At 34.9% G+C, this 25,979-nt stretch overlaps 1 pseudogene; it reads left to right on the top strand.

Annotated features, from left to right (window-relative positions):
- The first annotated feature begins 3,007 nt into the window (after window positions 1–3,007).
- Window positions 3,008–25,979, top strand: part of LOC140604637 (small ribosomal subunit protein eS17-like) — a 54,731-nt pseudogene continuing 31,759 nt past the window's right edge.

The raw sequence follows: 25,979 nt of genomic DNA, 5'->3' as shown, positions 1-25,979 counted from the left end.
CTTCTCCTTTCACATGCAAACGTGTGTGTGTATGTGTGAGTGTGGCAGACACACAACACTCACTATCTCCACTCTTCACCTTCCGCTAACTCCTCAACCTGCCATAAAGACAGTTCCAATTCTGTAAAATGTTCTCAGGACTAAAATGTTTTCACCAAGCAATTGCATGTGAATTAGAAAATCTAAAAGGGACTTTTAACATTTTTTATTTATCATTTGCTCCCAGAACAGCACTTGAAACAATTGATTATTCCTTCTTTCTCAAGCGACAGTTATCCCTTGGTTTCCATCACTCCTGGATTTATCCTAGTCTCTGGTTATTTTTATAGAGCATCTGTGCTTGCTGGTTCTCTCCATTGAATGTCTTTCAGGCATCTTGACAACAGCTACAACAAACTGTAGTAAACCGATTTCTTCTTGTTTCCCATCCTCTAGCATTTTCTCTGTCACTTAATAGCATATTTAGCAAATTGTCCAAAACAAGAATTAAGAAATTACCTTTAAACTCTTTTCTCTCGAGAAACATCTACATCCAATCAGTTGTAAGGTATTATCATGTTTATTCTTAGTTTTCTATCAATCTCATCCTCTTCTGTCCATCCTCACTGCCACACTCACAGTAAAAGCCAATATTATCTATGATTTATAATACTTAACATTCATTCAAAAATCTTAGCATTTTCTGTGGTTCAGGCATCATTCTAGGGGCTGAGGACACAAAAGGGATCAAACCAGACCAAATCCCTGCCCTCAGCATGCTTAGCATCAGTGAAAAAGAGATTATTGCAACTTAGTTTGTGATTCTCTAACATTGCATGACTCATATAAATTATTGGCATAGCAACCAAAGCTATTTAAAACAAAACAGGAATATGATCAAATGACTCCTGTACTAATGGTCTTCCAAAGAATTTGTGATTTCCTTAACAAATACTGTAAATTTCTTGCTAATCATTTCACTGCTTCTCTGTTCAACTCCTCCAGGTACTATGGGACCTGCACTAGACATTCTAACTATACTCAGCATCTTTACATAAATAACTGGGGATGAGAGGAAGTTTTATACAGTTGAGGAAGGAGCATACAGCAAATTAAGGTGAGAAAGACAAAATCCCTGTAGTAAGGAAAAGTAAAGCAATGCAGCACACAGAAGGTCACACTAGGATATGGATAATCACTGAAAGAACAAGAAAAATATTCAAAATCAGTAAAGAGAAAATGAAGGAAGAGAGAAAACCTGATGATCCAACAGAAGGAATGAAAGAAGGTGAAAAGACACAAAGAACCATAGAAAATGGGGAACACAACATATGACACAGGAAGAATTCCATGCATCTCAGTGTCCACAACAAATTTTAAGTTCCATTAGAATGCAGGCTGCACAAGAGCATTTATACCCCAACATCTAGAAGATATACATACATGTACTTGCAGTACAGTAAATAGTATTTGAATGAAGGTGGTGTAACACATATAAAGTTGTGTTATTCATCTTTTGGAAAGTCCTCAGAGTAATTAAGTGAAGCAAGAACTACTTTATGAAGATTCCTTAATAATGCAATCCAAGTGCCTTATCTCAGCTGCAATTCACAGAATTAGAGAAAACTAGAAACACTGCTCTTTCCCTGACTCTTTACTTACCTTTCTTCTTTACCTATAATAGACTTGGGAGCTCTCTGAATGTAGGAAGCTATTCACCTGTTCCTGATTATTTAGTGTAGGATTTTGTTTTTTCTTGCTAGTTGATAACCACTTGAATTCCAGCTCATCCTCCCATTTGTATTTTTCAACTTTAAGATTCTGTCAGAAGTTTTCTTTGTCAAATACCTAAAGCGGCAGAGACTAAATTTACTAAGTCCAAATTCTAACAATAGATAAAGTTATGGCAAATTAAAATTTTTTTATTTGTTTTTTATTAACTGGCAAATTGGAGAAAAAAATGGAAAATGTGGTTTGTTAAAGATAAATTCACTCCCATAACTATGAAATGAGATATTGGATGATAATCTGAAATAGATAAGGAAACATAATGGAACCTAGGACCTTAGAGATTATGCTTTTACTGCCATGGAGGAAAAATTAAACCTAGCAATGTCTGACTTGAGCCTCGTAGCAGAGAAATAGTTCTTTCTGAATTTTTTTCAGCTATTTGTTTAGGCTCCAACATTGAAATATCTTGTTAATATGTTAATAGACTTCATTGGTATAAACCCCCTATGTTAGAGATGAATTGGGTTGTTGAATAAATTTAATTCAAATACCAGGTTAAAAAAAAAAAGACTATAACATGATCTTTACCTGGATTCCTGCAATATCTGAAGGAAATATATCTGAAGTACTGAAGTACTTGAAGAAAAGATAAATATATTTAGGAGCTAGTTTTTTTAAAAGGCCATTAAAATTATGAAACCATTGGCTAGAGTTAGGTAAAAAGAGGAAAAGTGAAAGTCACAAATTTAGGACTAATGGAGGAAAACTGGTTATAAACATATGGGTAGATACATGAGGGAATATTTGCATATCTATGTTAATGCAGTTGAATATGTGAATGAGTTAAAATTATTTATTAAATAATGATCAACATTGACTTGTGGAAACACACATAAGAATAGGAGAGAACCGGGAATCCCTGGGTGGCTCAGAGGTTTGGCGCCTGCCTTTGGCCCAGGGCATGATTCTGGAGTCCCGGAGTCGAGTCCCACATCAGGTTCCCTGCATGGGGCCTGCTTCTCCCTCTGCCTGTGGTCTCTGCCTCTCTCTCTCTCTCTCTGTGTGTGTGTGTGTGTCTCTCATGAATGAATAAATAAAATCTTAAAAAAAAAAAGAATAGGAGAGAACCATGAAATTATTTGTTTAGCTACCCTCCCAATACCCAGTCTCAAAATGAACTTTGTAACTTAAAGAGCAGATCATTGGACTTTCCTTGAACTCTGTCAGAATGTATACTACTTCTCTAAGTGAGGTCTGTGTACCACTGTCATTAGATGTCTTGGGTTGCTGATTAAAGATGCAGATTGCCATGGTTGAGGTAAGACCTAATAGCATAAGCTCTCTGGGTGTTGAACCAGGAAATCCAATGCTTGACAAGCCTCCCAGGTGAATATGATACACATTAAAATGTGGTGAAGAGAACAAATTAAAACCAGGTGATTGTTTTTATATGGCCTTCATATTTCCTTGTTTTTTTTTTTTTTTTTTAGACTTCATTTATCTATTTGACAGAGGGAGAGAAATAGAGTGAGTGAGCTCATAAGCAGAGGGAGTGGCAGTCAGAGGGAGAGGAAGAAGCAGACTCCCCAAGTTGCAGAGATCCCAATGTGGAGCTGGATCCCAGGACTCTGGGATCATGACCTCAGCTGAAAGCAGATCCTTAACTGACTGAGCCACCAAGGTACACCAGTCAGTAATGCCCCAAGGCCTTCATCTTTCAAAACAACCAATAACATTATCTTTCCACAAATCATCTAGATTCACCATTTTGGAGTAGTCTTTGACTCCTAAATGCAATTATCAGGCAAATCTACCTTCCTGTTTGCACTGGTGTGGACGCTGTTCCCCTCATTTCCAGTCTCTTCCTTCAGTTGATGCTTCCACATAATTCTTTGCAAAGACTCAATTTTATCCTGTAATTTAGCTTGCTTGTCTTTCTTTCTTTCTTTCTTTCTTTCTTTCTTTCTTTCTTTCTTTCTTTTCTTCTTTCTTTCTTTCTTCTTTTTCTTTCTTTCTTTCTGTCGCAGGGTTGGGTATGTATAAAAAATCTTACTCTCAAAACAGGGCATAGACTTCATGGAGTAATAGCCCCTCTCTCTCTCACTGTGAATTTATCATAACATTAGAGTTTTCACAAATAGATTTTAATAAGCCAGTGGTGGTCATTTTATGTCTGCTTAATTACCGAAATCATCATTAATATATTAGTAACTATTTTATTTTTTATTTCATTTTTGGAGAGAGAGCGTGCAATGTGGGGTGGGGGAAGGAGAGGGAGAGAGAATCTTAAGCAGCTCCACACTCAGCAGAGAGCCTCCACAGGCTGTCTCAGGACTCATGACCCAAGCTGAAATTTAGAGTCAGCGGCTTAATTGACTGAGCCACCTAGGCACTCCAATCAATAACAATTTTATGTAAACCTTCTCTTTTTACTTTCATGTCTTAACCTAACTTATCTCATCAAATGCAAACAGACATTAACCAACAGAGAATTCTTCATTTCAGTCAGGGATCATCATTAATATTGGAAAGTAAAAACTTGAAATGTGTAGACAGTGAGTTAAGGTAATATATTGAAAAGTACCTTATTTATTCTAGATCAAATAAATATATTCTATGTCTACTTTAATATTTAGTTCAACATTTGAATTTGAGTAGCAAAATTAATAAGGAAAATATTTAGATCTTACAACAAAGTAAAATAAATATGTAAAACTGAGATATGGGATCCCTGGGTGGCGCAGCGGTTTAGCGCCTGCCTTTGGCCCAGGGCGCGATCCTGGAGACCCAGGATCGAATCCCACGTCGGGCTCCCAGTGCATGGAGCCTGCTTCTCCCTCTGCCTATGTCTCTGCCTCTCTCTCACTCACTGTGTGACTATCATAAATAAATAAATAAAAATTTAAAAAAAAATAAAAAATAAAAAATAAAAAAAAAATAAAACTGAGATATGGTCTAACCTCCCTTGGTTATGAAAACTGAAAGGCTTCTTAATAGCATGCAAATTCATGTATTACTTGTAGTTAATATGTGAGATTTTAATATAAAGACCAATAAAGGGAAAGGAAACAGCTATATTAGTATGAATACACTTCCTTAATTTTAATACTTTAAAAATATTTTTAAAAATACAAATAAAAATATTATATGATACAATTTAGAAGTTGTACCATAGTTCAAAATCTACATACACTGTTTTTATCAAATATTTTTAATCTCAGGCCCTCTAAAATTGTTAGTTTCTAGGTGTGGTGACAAAAAAAGATTGCTTCTTCCTAAAATAGCTTTTATAATGGCATACCAAATAATAATACTTGATAGTAAATAATAAACAGAAGATGGTGCAGAAAGGGAGAAAGAAAAGCAAAAAAAATAAAAAATAAATAAAAGGAAAGAAAAAAGAAAAAAAGAAAGGGAGAAAAGCATGATCTGGTTTAGACTGGTGTCTGACTAGCAGCTCTAGGGATGCCTTCTGCCAAAGTCACAGACAGGTCTTAGGAAATGCTTCCACACGTTTCATTCATCTTCATCCAAATAACTTTACTACAGGGATGAATTTTCAAGATAGAGTGAACTAATTCCTTGACTTCCCACTGGACTTAAAATCACTTATTATATGCCAAAAATGACATACTGATTGGACATCTGATTGAGAAGTACAGGACCCAATTCTGGTCACTTCATAAAGCAACATAAAGCAGCAAAGCAGGGGAAGATCCAAGTTCTCTGATTCTTGAAGGCATTAGGCAACAGTGGGAGAAATCCCCAGTCCATCTCCTGACCTTTCTCAAACTGTGAGGACTGCTCTGGGGCAGAGGGAAAAATGCTTATGGTACATTCACTCATTGTATTTCTTCATCTATCTCCATGGCTATGTTCTCCCAGATTTTGGCAAAAATTTGGTGGCCAATTTTCATTTAGACACTGTTGTTGAGCCTCATTTTTATATTATTATTATTATTATTATATTTATTACTGTGTGTATTTTCTTAAGCTTTGGTTGGTATTTTAATGGGAATATAGTAACTGTAGCAGAGATTGTTACTTATTCTCTATTTCTTCCCAGCAATAAGCAGAAAAAGATTTTGAAAACCTAATAATAGTAAGAGAATAATAACACTATCAAATTATAAAGGTATAGCAAATTTATTAAATATATAATGGAAAAATAAACAATTTCCAGGTTTATTGACTCTATTGGATTGAGTATGATACAAGCAATTTTTTGTCTCAGTTTATCTTCAAATCCAGCCTGTTGGGTTTACTTTCCCTGAACCTAGATGATAACACAAGTAGATTTCATCGCTTCTAGGTCACTTTCAGATATTGGTAACAATTCCCTTTTCAGATATTAGAAAGTATAGTCTGATCTACATCAAATCTCTTATTCAGCCCAAAGCTTATCACAAATAAACCTTGAGTAGAAGAAATGGGTAATGTCATTTCTATTTCTCTCCATAGATACTCTGTTACTTTTCTCTTGATAATTTCTGCCTGCCTCCTCACCCCCACCTGAGTTTAGTAGAGGAAGAGAACAAGAGATGAAGAGTTGATTGCAATCTGGTGTTTGGGCTCCCTCTACCATTTGGTGCAAGGTGACCAACTATTGCAGAGTTGGAGAGGTCCCTACCACTTACTCACCTCCAAGGATTCATGGTTTCCTGATGCAAACTGTAAACTCTGAATAGCTATGTGTGACATCATCTAAATCTCTGTTTTCAAAGTAAACTCCATGCAGACTCTTCCTGCTGATATATATTTATTTCTCTAGTATCTATCTACCTATCATCTATCTATCTATCTCTGTATAGATATATATGTATCTTATTTATATTTGTCATCTGTTGGCTATGTTTTTCTAGAGAACATTAACACATTGACATTCATAGAACACGCCAGCCAACAAGAGCAGAATATACATTATTTTCAGTGCACATGGAACATTTACCAAGACATCATATTTCACAATTTGGCGATAAAATAGAGCTTAAGAATTTAAAATAAATGAAGTAATAGGAAGTATTCAAAGATGAAAACATAATTAAAGGAGAAGCTAATAACAGACCTCTGGGAAATTCCATATATTTGGAAATCAACATACTTTTAAATAAACCATAGAAACTTCTGCCTCTGACCTGGAGTAACAAGAACAAATTTCCCCTCCTCCTCGAAACAACAACAAAACTTCACAAAATATACAAAACAAGTCTTAAGACACTAACATCAGGCAGTGATCTCTCAGAAATGGTAAACAGATGAGACAGGCTCTTCCATGCCCTGGTTGTTGCTTGGAGAGACTTTCCAAGCCAAAGAATGGGGGGAATAGGGAAAAGAGCCCCTCAGACTCTGAGTGGAGAAGATAGAGACTTTGCAGAGAGTCTGGGGAGACCGAGGCCACAGTTCACAGGGCAGATGGCAGGGAAGGAGAAATAATACCCACAGAAAAAGAGCTCTGTGAACCTGCAAAAGGTCCCTCTTGAGATCAGTGGAATCCTATTGAGCATAGGTGTATGTGGAAGCTACCTGAGCCTATGGAAAGAGACAACCAAAAGGATTTGAGGCAATAGATTAATTCTTGTTCCCACCAGCCAGAAGGAAAACTTCACAATTCATAGGACAGTAGACTACTCGGAAGGGCCCCTTTCTCTTTGGGGCATTATCCACATATAAGTGTGATCATATGGTATTTCTCATTTATATGTGGAAGTTAAGAAAGAAATCAGGTGAACATATGGAAAAAGGGAAAAGAAAAAAAGGAGAGAGGAGAAACAAGCCATAAGTGACTCTTGATGATAGAGAGTAAGCTGAGGGTTGATGAAGGGGGGGGAATGGGCTAGATGGGTGACGGGTGACGTGGATTAGATGTGTGTTGTGATGAACACAGGGTGTTGTATGGAAGTGACGAATCACTGAATTCTACTCCAGAAACTTTGTTTGTATGTTAACTAACAAAGTTTAAATAATAAAAAAATAGCATTATCTCCCATCTGTATTTCCATTAGAAAAAGAATAAGTTTCCTTTACCAAATAGCAAAGTATTTCTTAAATTTTTGGCAAGAAGAATTTCTTTTGGGCCTTCTCAGTGGACATAATTAGGAGATGCATGTCATGCTTCAATATTCCCATCCCCTGAAGATTTTTAATTCCTGCCTGTATACCAGTAATTTCTGGTTGGCAGTCTCTTTTCACATGAGCCACGATAGATTCAATTTTGTATAATAACTCAGAAACTTAGAATCAATGTCCATTTGAATAAATTGAATGTAACCTCTCTGGTTGGAGAACTCATTATCAACAAATTTACCCTCAACTAAAATATGTTCAAATTCCTTTAAGTGAGCCACCCAAAACCCATTCCTATCAATAACCTGAGAGATAGTCTAACATTAATTATCAAGTCTCTGAGTGTATTAACTTTTTCTTCTCCATTCTAATTCTGTTTAATTCTCAGGGAGAGCTAAGATCTGGCCTAGTGACTTTACAAATTGGGATTATTAGTCTTCTATAACAGAGCTCTGTCTAGTGTTTAACTACCCGAGTGAATGAGATACAAAGGAATCTCAGCTTAGGGTAAAGAAACTCAATGCAGCATAACAGGGGGCTTTGAGATTTAGGGTTCTGTAAATCATTTTAATCCTTCTTACAGCACCATTCCAATTGTTGGAGAATCTCGGTTTCCTGTTAGATGCCACAGTTTCATTTACGGGATCTGAATCTGAAAGCAATATTATGGTTATGTCTTTAAGATAGTCCTAATTTCTAGATAGGCACAGAAATATGCAAATGAAATTATTCGAATTCTGGGAATAAATTTAAAATAACAAAAGAGGGTAGTGCATATGTGGCAATGTAGTTGAAAAGCAGTCAGCCATGAGGCACTAATTATCAATGTGTATGCTAACATATGTATTATATATTTCTCTGTATTTTATATCTGAAATGTATTTCATTGGAAAAACTGGACTGAATGGAGAGAGAAAATTAATATGGCATATTAAACAAATCAATTCAGAAGCTTATCTGTAGTTTGAGAAGCAATGGGAGTTAGCAAGTGGGAACTGAGTCAAGAATTCTTGAATATTGAATACTTATGGAAATGTCTTCTCAAAAAGAGAGAGAAGTTGAAGTCACAGGAGCAAGTGGGCATAATTAAAGTTATGAAGTTTTTTCTAATGTGAAAGAGAATGATAAACAATAAAGGAAGGAAGGGATTGGTGCCTTCCAGAAAAGGGGCCATACCTATCTGTGTAAATAAGAGGAAAACCAGAAAGAAAAATAATAAATAACAGAAATAGATTAGGATGTAGAAATTTGAGAGATGAGGAAACATGGAATTTACTGTTTATTTACCTATTTTGTTCAGGGAAGCATGAAGCAAGATCTTTAGGTATCATTGTGTGTGGAAGCTGGAGAGAAGTTTGAGGAAGTGAAAGAGACCTGACATTGCAAGATTTCTGGCAGTGCTGGGTGCCATTGACCAATGTAGCTAATTTGCATATTTGTTCATGAGTCTGTTCACGATGTCAGGGCTATCCAGTCTCCAGCACTGCATTGGAGAAAGTTGTTGCCTGTCTCAACTGTTCAATCAGTAAGGTGATGGGTATATCCTCTTTTTCTGTTTCTTGGTAACCTCTTCTTCTAAGGTAGGGTTATGACTCTGGAAATTCTTCAAATTACCAACCCCATCAAACACTGGTTTATGTTAAGTGCACTCACCTAATTTTATGAATTACAGTTCAGTAATCATTTTTCCTATATCTGCTGCTTAATAAGGTCTATGGAAATATTTTCCAAAGAAAATGATATTTTATTAAATATTGCATATAGTTTTCTGAAACCCAATTTTTTCCAAATTCATATTTCATCATCACACAGTTCATTTGCATGCTTAAAACTAAGTCATTTTGTATTAGCTAAATAAGTTATGTCAAACCTTTTTTTGTGCAATATGCCAACACTTCCAATTAACTATTTCTATTTTCTTAGATTCATAAATCAAATATAATTAACTATTAATTAATTAATTAGGTCTTTCAAAAGGAGAAATTAAATAACTAAAAGATAATGAAAATTTATCTATTTATTGGAGGCATACTGTTGCATTTTCTGGGGAACATAAGGGAGTGAAAATATATTTAGGTACAGGAGTTCAAAGGTACAGAGTCCTAATTTCTAACTCAGTGACAGATAGTAGAAAAAAATAATCAATATCTGTAAGAAAACACTTCATGATAATAGGCATACTACGCTAGCTGAGATTAAGTTTCTCTGCTGAGATCCTGTCCAGGAAATCAGTCCATCTGCAATGTGATTTAATTGGATCGTTTCCTTTAAACATTCAGACCAATTTTGCCAGTTTAGGTAATTTAATAAATAAATAATGGTTCAACTGCATTTTTACCATGGTACAATTGATTCTGCCCTCAGTTCCATGGACAGATGTCATTATATTTTACTCAAACAACTTTTTGTTAGCAAAGGAATATCATTTATGTGCTTCTATCCCAGGGAACAAGGCTTGCTCAATATCTGAAAATCAATCAATATATTTTACCAAATCAAAGTCTACATTAGAGAAGCATATATGGTCATGCAAATAGGTTCAAATTTGATTTTTGTGGTCCTGAGTTAAACAAATATTTCTTAGATAAGACATTAAAATCAGTTGGTATAAAATGAAACATTTGATGTTAGGACTTTAATGAAATTAAAAACCTATGCTCTTTGAAAGATACTGTTGAGAGATCCAGAATGGGAAAAATATTTGCAAAACATATATCTCAGGGGAAAAAAAGCCTTACACAATATATATGAAAAATTCCCAAAACTCAATAACAAGAAAACAAAATAATAAAAAAATACCTGATTAAATGGACAAAAGATTTGAATGGACACTAACCAAAAATATGTATATTTGGCAAAAGAGAAATTTTAAAATGTCCAAATTAAAACTATAAGGATATATCACCACATATATATTGGAATGTCTAAAATTAAAAAGGCTTATCATACTAAATGTTGATGAAGATGTGGAGTAACTGGAACCCATGGAGGATGGAAATGGGAAATGGGGCAACCACTTTGGGAAGCAATGTAGTGGTTACTTATAAACTTAAGTGTACACTTACCATATGACCTAACAACCTGCCTCCTAGGTGTTTAATCAAGAGAGGACAGCTGCTGTCTGTAAACCAGGAAGCAGGCTTTCTCTAGACACCGAGAAATCTGCCAGAAACTTAAACATGAACTTTCCAGTCTCTGTTACTGTGACAAGTAAGTGCTTGTGCCACCTAATCTATAGTTATAGCATCCCAAGCTGGTTAAGGTGGAGCCAAATTGTGCCCCCAGAATTTATATGTTGAAGCCCTAACATCCTCAGTACCTCAGATGAAATAGTTTTTGAAGATAGGGCTTTAAAGAGGTGATTAAGATGAAATGAGGTCAGTAGGGTGGGGCCTGATCAAATTGGACTGGTGTCCTTATAAAAAGAACTCAGGACACACAGAAAGACACCAAGGATGTGTACACACAGAGGAAGTATCACGTGAGGACACAGCAAGAAAGCAGCCATCTGCAAGCCCAGGAGAGAGACCTCAGGAGAAACCAAACCCTCAGACACCTTGATCCTGAACTTCTAGCCTGCAGAACTGTGAAAAAAATAATAATAATAAATAGAAACAGAAAAACAAATTTCTGTTTAAGCCACCCTGTCAGTGGTACTTTATTATGGCAGCTCTAGCAAGCTAATACAACATCTCAAGACAGGATGAGGTCTGCCTTTTAAAATAATAGAGAGACTGGAAAATTCAACAAGGGTGTTAAAAAATGGCCACTGAACCAGTCTCAGAGAAATATGTGTCAAGCCCCATCAATAAGTTTATCATTAGATTTTCTCTGAAGAATGCAGTTTACACAATTCTGATCAAAATGGGATCTCAGGATTTTCAAACTGAAAGTAAAATGCTGAGATGCAGAGGGTTCAGAGACCTTGTCAAAACTTACAGTTACGTGAGCAAAAAATACCTAAATAAGCATAATATTTTACCTGAAAATAGTCTATAAGTCCTCTACTGTTCCCTTAAGGAAAAAAAACCATCTGTCTCTGACATTGTCTTGAGCCAACAAGATTTCCCTCTTTGCATATTCTCCCCATTATTCATCTTAATTTTTAGTTATTCTTCCTTAGCTCATTATCAGGAGTATGAATCACTTTTTAAATCTCCAATTTGTCTCCTCAGTAATAGGAAGATCAATTTCATTGTAATTTTTTTTCATTTAGCCATTCAAATACTCTGACTTTTATGTCACATCTTCTTTAAAATCTGTTAGTTTTTAATCCTGATTCATTTAAACTAGTTAGCTTACTAACTTTGAAAAAGATAGTGCTCTTTAGCACTGGCAGTTTTTCATTTGCTTTTGGCAACAAAAATTAGCTTAAATTTGGGTACCCTTAGACTTTTACCAAGTGAACATATCTTTTGACAATTAAATATTAAAAAGTGTTGAATTCTTCAGTAACTCAACAATATTTCTTTTTTTTTTAAGATTTTATTTATTTATTCATAGAGACACAGCTAGAAAGAGAGGCAGAGACACAGGCAGAGGAAGAAGCAGGCACCACGCAGGGAGCCTGTTGTGGGACTCGATTCCAGGTCTCCAGGATCAGGCCCTGGGCTGCAGGCGGCGCTAAACCGCTGCGCCACCGGGGCTGCCCTCACCAATATTTCAACTTCAAATTATGTGTGGTATTTTTTTGCTATGTACTTTTGCTTATGTTTACTTTCTTAAGAGACTCCTTGAATAGCTCTAGTGACCTCTTCATACACCAATTACATGAAATTTGCCTGCATATCTCATAATGTAGTTCTTGAGTTTAGCTCCACATGATGAAATACTCCATTCAAATCTTTTGTGTTAAATGCAAAATAAAATACTATTTAATGCCATAAAAACTGGGCAAAAATGTGATAATGAACTTTTCAATAATAATAATTATACTTTTAAAATATTATAGCTTGCCAATATCACTACCCATTTTTCTTAAAGGTACAATTTGACATTGCTAGCCATGTAAATTTTTCCCTACATTTTTGAATTAGAAAAATTCAAATTAATCGATTCCTCTAAATTAATTTTCAATAAGCACAATCTTTCCTGTTTCAAATGCTCACACACTGGGTCAAAATTAGAATAAATACAATAGATTCTTTCTTAGCTTCACCATCTCTGTTTGCTCACCTGAATCACAAGCCTAAAATCACTGTATTATTATGATAGAACACTGATGTTTAAGTCTCATAAATGCCATTGGATGGCTATAAGAAAATGTATCCCATTCCTACCTGATTCACAGGCTTATTGGGTCTTAGATAATGTACATAGAAGCCCTTTAAGCGCTAAAAACTAACACAGTATCAAATGAAAAGAATAATCTTTGAGGAGTTTTTACCTGCTTCATTATTTTCTCCTCATTATTATGGGATCAAAGTTCTTCCTCCATTATTTAATTTCTTATTTCTCATCATTAGACCATCTCCATGAGCATCATTGGGGAGTGAGGTATTCTCCTATCTCTAGACTGACTATCTGACTATCTCTAGACTACATCCAGACTTAGAACCATATTAGAGGAGATGGCCCAGGGATTTGCATTTTAATGAATATCTAAGACAGTTCTTTTTCACATTAAAGTCTGAGAAACATTGATCAATGTGTTTTTCATCTTTCTCATTTTGTTATTTTTCAATAATATCTTCATGTAGATTGACTGAAAAAAATGGCCAGATTTGTCATCCTTCTTTGTATTCATGCTCTTTGAAATGTGACTTTGTAGTTCCATCAATAGGTAGAACTTATTTCCTCATGATTTGAATTTAACTTGGTTTGGTATATCAAATGCCATGAAAGTGGCAGTGTACCAGTTTCAAGCCTAGGTCTTAAAAGGACTTGGGCACTTTTGCTCACTCTCCTGGAACCCTGTTACTACCACCATGACAACAAATTGTGGCCAACACTGGAGAATGAATGATCACATGGAGAGATCTCATGGTCCAAGCTGTCCCAATTTAGGACACCCAAGACCAGCTGCCTGTCAACTACAACTGCAGAGTATAAAGGAGCGCCCAATCACTTACCAAAAGACCCATAAAAAATAATACATGCATACTGTTTAAGCCACTGAAGTTTAGATGGTTTGTTATATAGCAACCAGTAACTAATATACTTAATGTATCAAAAAACTAAGTTTGGGTAAATTGTGTGGTTTTCTAAAATCTTTATAATCAAAGTCAGCCCTTTCCCTTTAACTTAAACATACAAATCATGCATATACTTTCACAACTTGAAATTCTCCTCTGAATGTTTCTAGCCTTATGGTTTTTTGGAGGGTCATAAGGATCATCAAGTTATTTAAGACATACGTATAAAATAAAATTCCTCCTTTAAAATTCATCTGAAGCTTTACCTCAATTGTGTTTTTCTAAATAAATAAAAAAGGACATGTAAGTGATTTTAATTTAATTTCACAAAGCAAAAACAAAAATCCAAGTGAATATATTTAGTCCACATCATTGTCTAACTTAGAACTGCCTTTAAGTTTGAAGTCTTCATAGCACCTTTGTCTAACTATATAATCGTTACACATTATCATAGGTACTTTGTTTGCATTAGCCACAAACCTCATTTGAAGAAACAGAATAACTACTTTTGCTTGGTTAATTGAATGTGTTTAAATATGCAAGATAATGTGACTCTATAATATCTAAAATGGGAGAAGTAACAATGGAAATCATCTATTCGCCTGTAGACCTTCCTCTGTTTATACTTTTTATAATTCAGTTGCTTATTTACTCAGCTATTAATTTTATTCAGATAACTCAAAACTTCAAAAACAGTGATGTCTAACAACAGCTTGCTTTTGAAGTATCAGAGACACTGAACCAACTCCATGTTAGATAATTAGACTTGGTATCCTGCAGGCACCTGTCAAAGCATAAATAAAATTCAATGTTATAAACTTCCAGCTTTACTTTCTTCAAGATTTTGTCTAAACTTTATGAAAATAATGTTATGGCTCAATATAATTTTTTCCCAAACAAAGCACACCTTTAGAAAAATATTACAATTCTAAAGGTTAACCTTGTATATCAGAAATAAAGCAATCTGACAGCAAGAGAATGCCTAGGGACTTTTTAAACATTGAATTCCCAATATAAACAACCTATTATTTAATCTATCAGAGTTAAATTTAACACTTAACAGACCATGTCAACCTTTTTGGTTAACAGACATGCTCCATTCAGCCATAGGAGTAGTTAATCTATGGTTACTTATTAGTTTAATAAAAGTAATTCACAATATAGTGTCGTAAAAAAAAAACAAATAATATTTTAGGTTTGTGAGAATTGTTTCAAATTTTCCTTTTAATGAAATCTGTTTTTTTTCTAGCTTAAAAACTGACTAGTATTTATGATTTCATGTTTTCCTTTTTCAAGAAGGATTTGCTTAGTCAAAAACAGATGTGTTTAAGACTCAATTCTTCATTTTCTCCAGAAAAACCTCGGATAAATTTTTTGTTGCTGTTTTCATTAGTGTAAAAATTATCTCCGTAAAAGACTATTATACCTTTAGGTTTGTCTTTTACATATCACATGTCTGTAAATATTTGCTGAATGAATGAATAGCAAATACTTAGCTTTACAAATAAGTATATTCTGTTTTCACAATATTTATATAAATGGCCATTAAATGACAATAATAGTAATAGCAACCAGGAAGAGAGAGAGTGGACATATTCAAGTTTCCAGGCACTAATTCCAAACTGGAAAATTGCTAATGTGCAAAGAATATCCTTATATTGTCTGCATAGTAGTTTGTTTTAACAATTTATGTAATAGTCTATTTTACAAAGTATAAAGTGCTCCTTTGTAATGGTAGAAGATGATTTCTAAGCAGACTGAAAGCGCTCTCTATAGATGGGTATCAAATTGGCAAGGGGACAGAACTTTCACCACTTACTGCAGCAACAGAAGACAGAATGTTCAGGACAGCTAGAGCAGTTGGTCTATTGATTTGACAAAGATATCTGTAAAAGATAAATTAAAATCTTTTAAAAAAAAGTCAATTACCATGTGTAAGGATGCATGAAGATATATACATATATGTATGCATATATCAGCTGTACAATACAGAATAACCAAGATCATAGATCTACTTACTGTAAGATTCTGTTATTAAATAATGGTCATTTTCAACAATTAATTAGAAAGGCTTTTATCTCAGCAGAACCAAAAGAAATTTTACTGTTTTAACTCTCATCTATATTTACCTTAGTCAATTTAGTCATTTGGTAAATGTCAGATTCTTTGTTTAAATATTGATATTCTTCAAGCGGTAGAGACAGTTGAGAATTGCACTGTCCTTCCCCACAAACTTTTTACCAAGTGATAAATTATAATGAGAGTAATCCCTAAACCAAATTCTGCCAAGAATAAGCTATGTTTTAATACAAGTTGGCACAGACAAAGCCACACACTGATACAGGGAAGTCTCTCTCTTTCTTGCCCAGGCATTTCATCTAACACCCTAAGAAGAAAACATATGAAGGCAGGAGCAATCATATTCCAATAGCAGAATTGCCAGATTTATGATCAAATCTGACGGGAGGACTTCCATCAAATGGAGGGATGCAGGGACTCTGAACACTGAGACCAAGGGTAATCTATTGGATAAAATGTCCGATGTCCAATAGATTGCTTGTTAGATTCTTTTATTCTATTCCTTGAATGAATACTAACATGTTTGATGGTGCTTATCAAAATTAAGCAAATTTATGCTACCTCTACTATAATTCCTGATTGAGTTCTTCAAATACTCACTAACATTTGTAGACAAACATCAAACCACTTATCTAGAATTCTCTTTGAGATAAACTATAGCACAAATAATATAAAGATATTATCTTTTATTTCCCTGGATCTTTCCCCCATCATTTCTACATTCCACTTCAATCCATGAACAACGAAGAGAGTCTCTTGCTTCAGGGCTGATATTAGAAATACAAAGATATCTCCTCTGTCTTTTGCTTACAGAGTGATCAAAGTTTGGGCTGTCTTTGGACAACCTGGCATTTTCATATTACATGAAATCTGATATTGAGGACCGAAATTGTGCAGAAACTCAACCACTAAGCCACCCAGGTACCCCGGTAATTGTTAAATCAACCATAACCTCTTCATTTCATAGTATAAAGTCATCAATGAGGACAATCCCATCATCAGACTTGTACTATGTTTCTATTTTGTGCTGGAAAGTGCTAGAGTATGTCACTAATGTGCAATAAGACAGTAAGAGAGACAAAATAACAGATCATATGTAACACAAAAGCAGGGTATGCTGAATTATGATGTCTTGAAAAAAGTGTTGTAGGGAAAGTCAGGGTGCCACATAAATATCATATTGGATAATCAAGAGTTCTCACAATGAAACCATATGAATGCATGATTAGGAGTATTCCAAGCAAAGAGGGAGTTAACTAAAGGTACATCAGATCAATGGAATAGCACAGCTTCAAGTATCTGTCTATACTTCAGAGATATTAAGAAGCCCAAGGTCACTATCATAAAGGAGAGAAGGGTATCAGAAGGGAAAAGAGATGCCACCATAAATAATTATGTTGAAATCAGTTCATGCAAGGATTTGATCACTAAAGAAATGAATGATCATTTTATTGTATGGTGATGGCAATAGAGGTACTTCTGTTTTGTTTGTTTTTTCAAAGATTTATTTTTTATTTTAGAAATTGAGAGAGAGCACAAGTGAGAAGGGCAGACAGAGAGGGAGAGAGAATCTCAAGCTTGGCGCTGAGCAAGGAGCCCAAAATCATGATCTGAGCAGAAACTGAGTTGGTCACTTAACCAACTGTGCCACCTGGGCACCCCTATTTCTGTTTGCTTTTAACAAGAAATGGATGATAAAATGAAATCCACAGTGATGAATGTGTGAAACTGAATTAGGAATGTACCCCACTGGAAATTGGTTTCAAGTGGGATGAGACTGGTGGGCGAAAGAAAAGTGAGGAAAATGTTGTACAATAACAGTCCCAGGGATACCTGGGTGGCTCAGTGGTTCTGTCTGCCTTCAGCTCAGGGAATGATCCTGGGGTCTTAGGATTGAGTTCTACATCGGGCTCCCCACAGGGAGCTGCTTCTCCCTCTGCTTATGTCTCTGCCTTTCTGTGTCTCCATGGATATATAAATAAAATCTTCAAAAATCAGTCCCATTTATTTCTTCATTAAGTATTAAAGATTAACAAAATAAAACAATTTCCAGGGTTTGAAACAGTCACCAAACCAGTTTCTGCATAAAAATTATGTTGGGAATCTTGCTAAGATTAATATAGACACAAGATCTCTAAAATGTAAAGAAAGGTATCAAGAACAAAGTGAAACAAGAAATTAATTTGAAGTTATTTTTACATTTTCCAAGGAGAAGGAGAACAAGTTGAGAAGGCAAAATCTGAGAAAGTTCTGATGTACTAGCCTTACAACCTGCCTTTAAGCTACATCTGAAAATTAGCTTATCTTTTTTGTATGGATACAGATAAAGCATGTTCACTATGTGCCCTATGACAAGAAGTAGCTTCAGGAATCCTGTGTCTTTGATGTGTGTTCACTTAGAATGTCAGACTCATATATGTTCTTTATATAAGCTCCTTGAATCTGTGTAGGCATAAAATCTCTTTGAAACACTAACTCATAAAGTAATTCTGTCACATACTATAAAAACATGTAATCTATGTTTGAGGCTCTATAGTTCTGTCCTTTGCTGTTACCTACATTGATTTGCCATTTAATATTAATAATTGTTCATAGACCAAGATTTTTTAAAAAGCACTAGAACTTACTTTGATGTGTGCTTTCTTTTAAAAGTCATAATTTGTAGCCATATATGACATTAGCCATTTTCAGTGCTCTATGACCCTTCAATTTGGATTAGAAATCAATGCTATGTACTTACCACATTCTATCTGCCCTATTCTCAAAGGTCATCATGAATTTTTTATTTGCTTTTTTATATTTCAGTGTCAATTAGAGCATAATTAAGTACCCTACAATTTCCAAGATGAGAAGTGAAAAGCTGAGAGTAGCAATTATTGAGACGTCTTACTTTCACCCCAGACTGTGTAAGACTCTATTCTCAGTGCTAAACCTCTAAAATAACAGAAGCCTAGAAGTATAAACTAGCTTCTGTCAGCAGTTTTGAATAAGAGATAAGTTTTGCTACAATGTTGGACATAGAAAAAAAAAATGTTAGATACAAAATCCAAACAGAATAAATAGGCCTTAAAACTGACCATAGAGGGATAATAAAAGGACATCAAACTCAAGTGTGGGAAGAGAGGGAATTCGTTACATAGTTGCCAACGACTGACTTTCTATTGGTCTGCAATCTTGTTGCCTTATTTCTTAGTGTTTGGGATTCTTATGTATAATGCAGATATCGTAACTGCCCTACTGTTTATCTCTCTGTGTTAAAAATTTTCCTAAAAGATAATATATAAATTATAAGTGAAGAAGCATGTCATAGGAAATCATGTTTTATATATTTTATGCTTCCTTCATTTCACCAAAAAATGAGCTTATTAAAGAATCAAAATGGTAGCATGTAAATATAGAGTTGAGTTTCCAACACTAAGGTAAAATTTCTATCCAAAGAAATCTTTCCAGTATGGAAGACTCTAAACTACTGAATAAAATAATTCAAAAATCTTCTAAAATGTAACACTAGTTTAGTTTAATAGTATGAGAAATACTGTGCAACTTGGGAAATAGGAAGGAAGGAGGAAGGAAGGAAGGAAGGAAGGAAGGAAGGAAGGAAGGAAGGAAGGAAGGAAGGGGAAGGAAATACTCAAAGAAAATGCTGTTTGCCCTTCTGGATTCTTGACTGGGACATCTAAACAGTCATATATGCTTAGAGTTTGGTTTTAGTGGTCCATTTAAAGAAGTCGGAAAAAATAGCCAAAGGTAGCGTGAAGTAGAACTTTTGGTCTGTGAACCCCTGTATAAAGAAAGGACAAGTAATGGTGACAAACTTAGTGAATAAATTAGAATATACTCTCTAGTAGAAGACTATGAGCATACTGACTATCATCAGCATTGGCTCTGGATGATAGTTAAAAATTATTTCCCCCCCAAAAAAATCTCTAACACAAGCCAAATACTATTTAAATTAAGAGCAGGAATTCTTACCAGCTTTGTGGTTAAAAAACAAAAGACAAACAACAACAGAAACCCTTGGAAAATGTGCATCCAAGCATTAGGGAAAAGCAACAAAAATCTTTAAAGATTATATTTAAATATACATGAGCTCATAATGGAAAAAACACAAAACAGATACAGAATATACCTTGAGAGAATCAGAAGAAATAACAAACAGCATATTGTAACTCAGAAATACAGCATATTTTGACATTATCAGATAAATAATATGAAATAATAAAATTTAACATGTTGAAGTATTAAGGCAGAAAATTAACAAACAAGAAAGGAATAAAAACCTATACAATTTGACCAAGAACATTTGAAAAAACCATATAGAATTTTGTTAAGTTATAAAAAAAAATGACATTTTATACTCAACAAAGGTGCTTTGTAGCAAATTTGAAGGCACCTAGGAAAGAGTTAGTGAACTAGACAATCAATCTGAAGGAATATCCCAAAATTTATTATATAGAGGCAAATAACATGAAAAAAAACAATTTAAGAAACACAAGAGAAAGAAAATGTAACGTTTAATCAAAGATTAAGTAAAAGAGAAAAGAGGTGTAAGTTCCACTTTGTGACAATCCTAGGCTTTTTCTTCTAATATACTCTAATGTCTGAGGAAATAACGGTTGAAAATTTTTGAGAATGGATAAAAGACGTGAATTCTTAGACACAAAGAAGCTCAATCAATCCTTCCCTAAAGAAGGGAGAAGAAATGTGTGGGAAATATCAGAAAGGGAGACAGAACATAAAGACTCCTAACTTTGGGAAAGGAACTAGGGGTAGTGGAAGGGGAGGAGGGCAGGGGATGGGGGTGAATGGGTGATGGGCACTGGGGGGGCACTTGACGGGATGAGCACTGGGTGTTACTCTGTATGTTGGCAAATTGAACACCAATAAAAAATAAATTTATTATAAAAAAAAATCCTTCCCTAAAGTGATAGGTGATAGATAAATAGATAAAAACTAGAGATATTTGATGAAAATATAGACCACCAAAACATAATTTAAGAATGACCAGAAAGAAAGGCAATAGGACAACAGTTAGGCCACTAACTGCTTCAAAGTCAAAACTGGAAAACAGAAAAGAGAGCAAGTCTATACAGAAAAACATGGAAGACTAATAAAACCTCAAGTACATTTAAATTCAATGAAAATGACAAAGAAATAGTCCACAACTTTAAATTATATTCAGATTAGAGGCAAACAATTAAAACCAGCAAAATTGACATGGGAAGCCACAGTGGGGAAGCTGGTGAGCAAGCTCAATCAAAATAACTGGAATTGTTGAGATACCCTATTGAGAGCAAAGCGAGGAAATATCAGCAAGAAATCCCCTCCAGTCAAAAGTACTCCACTACTTTCCGGATCTAAAACAATCAGGATAGAGAAAAAGCCTTGCAATATTGAAGGAAACAAAGCATGAAAGGTATGCAGAGGACAAAGATGGTAGAGCAAAGTCAACACCAGTTCCAAGAGAGAGAGGATTGTCTTAGACTATAGGGGTAACATCTTTAAGAGTCAAAGGTAAAGAGAAGGAAAGAAATACCTATTGGTAGAAGCCCTCCAGAAATAACACAGCATCACAGGATCAGAAAAAAATCTGGCCACAGAAAAAAACAATATACATTAAAGAAATTATTCATCATTTTATCAGCAAAGTAGGCATCCTTTGGGCCAAGCAACCAGGGCCAAGCAGCTCCTTCCTATCTTTCATAGATCCTTCTGCTAAAAGCCAGTCTAGAAAATCCAATCCATTCAAATATTGATGACATAAAAATTAAACAGTAGCATTCATATAAAGACATTTCAAGAAAAAATAAATACATTAAGCAAAGCCTCTTGGAAGTCAAAGAAAACTCACCAGAAAACTGTCATCACAAACAGAAAGTTGTAATGAAATATTTCAACCTGAATTTAAAAGGAAACTCAAACACAACAATTGCATCAGTGAAGAAACATCACAGAAAACAAATAGTAAGTATAGTCAAAGTACTTGGAGTTATAAGTGAACAATGAGATGATGCAAAGGGGACTCACACAATTCCAGAAAGAACTGAAGAAAAAGACAAAAAAGTTTCATAAGTGAAGGCTATGTTACAAGGAATACTGGTGGGTATAGTCACCACAGGAAGACATAATAAGGGACAAAAAATAAAAAGCTAGAAATGAAGAAAAGGCAACAAACTAAAAAAGACTAAACGGGAGTAGAGAAAACTGTGACTTCGGCTAGAATGACTGGCCTCGTTGCCAAAGTGGATTCTGCCTTTGGCCTGGGGTGACAGGTGCGTTCTCTAAAGGGATGGCAGCTGTAGCCTTTTATTCCTGAGAAAATATCACTTCTTCCTGGAATTGTGGCACCGTCTGCCTTTCTTCTGATGGATGGCATTCACTTTTCCTTCCATGTCTTTTTCATCTTCTGGCACTTTATCGTCTTCGTCATCTACATTCTTTGGGAGGAACAAGCCCTTTGCTTGCATTCTCTTGATTTTAGCTGCCTCCATAAACTTTATCATGACGGATGTCCATGGAGGCTGAGTGTGTGGCAGGCAGATGACACAGATGAAACAAGAGGAAACCAAGTGATGTTGGGATGCCTGGGTGGCTCAGTCAGTTAAACGTCCACCTTCGGCTCAGGCCATGATCCCGTGGTCCTGGGATAGAGCCCCGCGTCAGGCTCCCTGATCTACAGGAAGCCTGTTTCTCCCTCTTCCCTCTGCATGCTCTCTCCCTCTCTCTCTCACTCTTTCTCTCTCTCTCTCTCTGTCAAATAAATAAATAAAATCTTTAAAAAAAAAAAAAAAGAAAGAAAGAAAAAATAAACCAAGTGATGCTAAAAGTCCTGGAGATGCTGGGGAGTTCAAACATATGAGAGCTTGAGGGCACCTGGGTAGCTAAGTTGTTTAAGCTTCCAACTTTTGATTTCGGCTCAGGTCATGATCTCAGGATCATCAGATGGAGCTCCAAGCTGGGCTCCATGCTGCGCATGGAGTCTGCTTAAGCTTCTCTCTCCCTCTTCTTCTGCCCTTCCCACCCCATCCCACCCCCGCTCACATACACACACTCTCTCTCTCAAAAAGAAACAAGCAAACTTACCACAGTTTTATGTAAGTTATACTAAACACTTAGGAAAAAATTAATCTTATATAAATCAGTTAGGGAGCAGAAAAACAAAACTAATGTAGTATTTAAACCAAAGCCGGGCAGCCCCGGTGGCCTAGTGGTTTAGCACTGCCTTCAGCCCAGGGCATGATCCTGGAGACCTGGATCGAGTCCCACATTGGGGTTCCTGAATGGAGCCTGCTTCTCCCTCCGCCCGTGTGTGTGTCTCTCTCTCTGTGTGTCTCATGAATAAATAAATAAAATCGTTAAAAAAAATAAACAAAAAATAAACCAAAGCCAGAGTGCTAGAAATTATAATTATATCCATTTTCATTCAAAAACAGATATGCAAAATTATTAAGCAATGTGTGATATTAGAAAATAAGATCTAACAATGCATTCAAATTAATGAATCACTGCCAAGTTCAATTTATTCCAAGAATGCAGTTGATCTATCATTTGAAAAGTTATTTATTCACCACATTAATAAAATAAGTATTATGTGCATATGATCATTTTATTGTACCAAAAAACCCACATTTGATAAAATTCCATTATATATATATTTGAATTTTAACTGGGAGTCAAAAAGATTTGTATCATGTTTCATATCCTACCAGTTTAGTCATCTATAGTAAGATAATCATTGAGAAGGGTTTACAGAACACTGTCTTTGAATTTAATATGACCCAAAAGTTACATAAGACAAATTGGGAATTTTTGTCATTTTGCAAAAATGATAGAAAATAGTAGATACAAAATAATGACCTTATAATGATGACAGATCAGAAATAACCATTCAGGCTTAATGAACTTTTGTTGTTATATTAGTAACCCAGTCTAGGATCTGATATGATATTTCCTCACACAGTTGAATCAGTTGTGAATAAGTGTTCTCATATTTCAGGTTTTTAAATACATATTAAGCAAATAATTGAAAAAAGCATCATATCCTATTGGGGTTTTTCTTTAATGTGCCAGAAACAGTCTCACAATATTTAACACACAGCCATTAAGTTAGGTCCAGGTAAAAAGCACAAAACATTTTTAAAGGGAAAATGTTACCCTTTTGACACAAAAGCCAAATGTGTTTATATTCACACTCTACTTGGATTTCACACATTGTCAATGCCAATGAAATCACAGAAATTGAAGACTAAACCTGTCTTACATGAGAAGAGCCTCCAGAAATACCAACTGAGCATCTTTAGTAGAAATAAAATTCATGAAAACAACTACAGTTTTTAGAAGAAAAACTTATATGTTGATTACTTGCATTTTATTTAAAAACATTTCTACTCACTTGACGGGATGAGTACTGGGTGTTATTCTGTATGTTGGCAAATTGAACACCAATAAAAAATAAATTCATAAAAAAACATTTCTACTTATGTCACAATGAAAATAAAAGACAAATTAAATTCAACTGAATACAACAAATTTTCTTTAGTGCTAAAGTATAATAAATGAAGAAGAAAGGCTTAAATGCATTTAAATTCCTTTTTCATGGCACCACTACAGCTTGGCTATTTCACTACACTCCACTACAACTAAAAGACAAACTGCTAGTCCTTGCTTTTTCTTCATTTTGTCTCTTTCTTTCTTTTAAATATGGAAATCAGAAATAGGATGAGTAATTGAAATCTATTTAGGTTTTATTTGTCTACATAGCATTGTCTTTAATTCTTCACCCTATATAGAAAGCACAGCAACAAAAATGAGTGATTGAAATTATTGATTCCTTTTAGTCCCAGTCCCCTGCCACAGGTCACAGACCAAAAGTGTGGACAGAATGAAAGACAGAGACAGAGAGAAAGAGACTATATATACCATTAACAAAATAATTAGCACTAGAACAACCACATATTACATATTAAGGACATGGGTAATAGCTTATTTCATGTTTTCTAAAAGGCACTAGAAACATCTTTGTACCTAAATGCCACTTAATCAGGTACTACCATGCCTAAAATTCTGTAGTCTAATTCTACTCTGTTGTTTAGTAGAATTGTTCTCCCCCTAACTCAAACATATCCATTTCCTTCCTCCTCCAAGGCCACCATCCATCACCATCGTCCGGAAAATTCTACCCCTTACCCATTTGCTTTCCTATCCTTTTGCTTTCATTTTATTTTCTCCATAAGACTAATTTTTATGAAAAATAAGTGAGGTCATACCATTACTTGCCTCAAGCACTTAGATATTTTCACCATGCACTTGCATAAAATCTAACCTTTATCTTAAACTCCTAAGCTTACATTATTAGAACCATGTCAACATCTACAGCCTCACCTATGTCCTTATTCCTCTTTATCACCAGGCATGAGTCATGCTCCCTCTTCCTAGAATGTGACACTCTCCACTGTAAGTCATTTGTACTTGTAAAATCTCAGATGCCGTGTTCTCCAGACCTTGCCCCGACTGCTTCTTAATTTCTAATCTCCAGGTTTAAATAGTGTCTTCACTGAAGCTTCATTCCCTTTCTACTCTAAATCAAGTGGTCCTTCTCTGTAATTCTTTGTCATCAAACACTTTATTTTTTAATGGTTAAAATCACACTATATATGTTTATATAGACATGTTTTTATTCTTTAACTCTCATCATTGAACAGAAGTTTCTTGAGGGCAGGGATTGTGTGTCTGTGTCTCATGTGCCATCATATAACCAATACCTAGGACAGTGTCTACACGAAAGTGAACAAATGCATACCTGCTGAATGAATGACCGAAAGAAGGACTGAAAATTTTCAATTACATATAAATACATAAAAAAACAAAGTCCAGAATTTCAAAGAAGAGTAAAATATTGTAATTTTATTTCTCGTATTCATTTTTCATTTCTTTACTGAACAGGCTCTTAAATTCTAATCAAAGACTTTAAGTAACTGTGATCCATACAAATGT

Source organism: Canis lupus, chromosome 1 (assembly GCF_048164855.1).
Source record: "Canis lupus baileyi chromosome 1, mCanLup2.hap1, whole genome shotgun sequence".
NCBI classification, from domain to species: domain Eukaryota; kingdom Metazoa; phylum Chordata; class Mammalia; order Carnivora; family Canidae; genus Canis; species Canis lupus.
Note: the sequence above shows the minus strand (reverse complement) of the source record. Positions and strands in the feature narration are given on the sequence as shown.